The following is a 2,062-nucleotide window of genomic DNA, read 5'->3' as shown; positions in this document are numbered from 1 at the left end:
AACACTCAACTATAAACACAAATGTTTTATTATGTTTCATTTAAATTATTTTTAATTATTTTTGTCCAAAAAAAGAATAAAATTTGTTTAACTGGCTGATTTTTTCTTTTTGTTAAAAATTAATTAGATTCGGACCTAACCCCGGGTAAATTGAGACGTATGGTCTCCGGCTAAGTGTATCTCCTTATCAAGAGACTTTTCAACCAATCAAAATTAAAAACATTCATTGAAGGGGAAAAAAGTAAAAAAATAGTTTTATAATTACAATTGAGGATTTCTATTTTCACATTTAATCTACTAATGAAAGGTTTTACTGTATTAATTATGTTTAACATTTGTATAAAACATATGTGTTTGTGTTACAAACATTTGAATTGTTTCAATTGGGATAAACAAAAAAACTACTTTGACATATATTTATTATTTAAAAAAAACAGTGTTAGTTAAATTCATTGTTTATCAATTTTAAAAAATAACTGATAAATACAGCTTGAGATGTATACAATGTTGTATAGTTGAACTAAATTTTATTTAAATAAACATCGAAACTAATTGTTCAAATTCGATTAAATTGAAAACTTTCTATTTGTGTTTTGATTTGCAATTATTTACATTCATTTTAAAGTAAACAAACCTTTAATAACATTTATATTACACACAATAAAATAACATTGAATATAAATATTTCAAAAAACACAAATGATTTTTTACTTTATTACCTATATGACTACACCTTATATTTTATCATAAATATATAATTTCAACCTATTCATTATCAAAACCAATATAATTTTAAATAAAATGTATAATTATAATGTAATTTTAATAAAAAAAAACTAAACAAAACTACTCAAAACAAACAATCAATTAGAAATAAAATGAATAACTTTTCAATGTTATTTTCACTTTTTGCATTTGTCTCAAAATTGGCAATTCGAAAATTCTAATATTTTTTTTACCTTCTTCTATTAACACCTTTCTCTCGTGTTCAATATTAGCTTTAGTTCCACATACAACTATTTTTATCTTATTATTAAAATGCAAAGTCCGAAATAAGTTTGCGTATTTTTTTAAATTTAAACGATTTTTGAGTTAATGGCATACAAAAATACAATCCCATCGATTCCCGAACGCTTTTTAAATACTTCAAATTATTCTGTTGAAAAAATGGGAGAAAGCGCATTAACACATACGGGTTTTCACTTTGATTTTTTTGCTCAAAAATAACATCAACAATTTTCAATGTATAATGGAATGTAACAGACGTAGCATTCCCGAATCATTAAACGTGTTTTTTTAACAAATGTTGCGCTTAAAATACCAATTCGAAACATTTGTTTTGTCGTTTAAAATCACTTCAATATTTACAATATTTGGATTTATCAAGTGTAAAATAAATATTCAAATTCTATTAAACACTTGTTTTCTAAAGTTACGAATTTTTAAGTTTTAAAGCTATAAGTCCATTAAAAAAAATAATATAAGTTATTATAATTAACTTATTAGAACATTTAGTATATTTTATTATAAATATATTAATAAATACCATTATTTTTCTATTGATTTTTTAATATATTTTATAATAAATTTTAATTAATAATAAACTATAAAAAATTAATAAATTATAGTTTTAGAAATATAGTACATATACTATAATATTAATTAAATGTTTTAACCACTTAAATCAGACTATTACTCACCATGTTTAACTATTATCGCCAATTGGATGATGCAACAAATTAAGTAATTCATGATAAATATTGTGGAAACTATGGAGATGTTAAAGAAGATGAAAGATAAAAGAAAACGATTTTGCTTAAAAGTCTTCATTTTCCATATTTATAATAGCCGACTAAGCCATAATCAGCATAGTATAAATCCAAATAGAAATAATAAACCAGACATCGATGAGTCGTTTTGATTTTTCACATTCACTTCTTGTTTTGATAAATATGATGGCACAAATATTTCAGATTGGGTTGTATTTACTGGGTTGGCGCTTGTTGGTACTGTGGAGGCTTTAGCATTGGTTTTATGTATTTGACGTATTGTGGTTGTTGTT

This window comes from Entamoeba invadens, assembly GCF_000330505.1.
Source record: "Entamoeba invadens IP1 unplaced genomic scaffold scaff_1105074725591, whole genome shotgun sequence".
NCBI lineage: Eukaryota > Evosea > Mastigamoebida > Endamoebidae > Entamoeba > Entamoeba invadens.
This window is presented reverse-complemented; position numbering follows the sequence as displayed.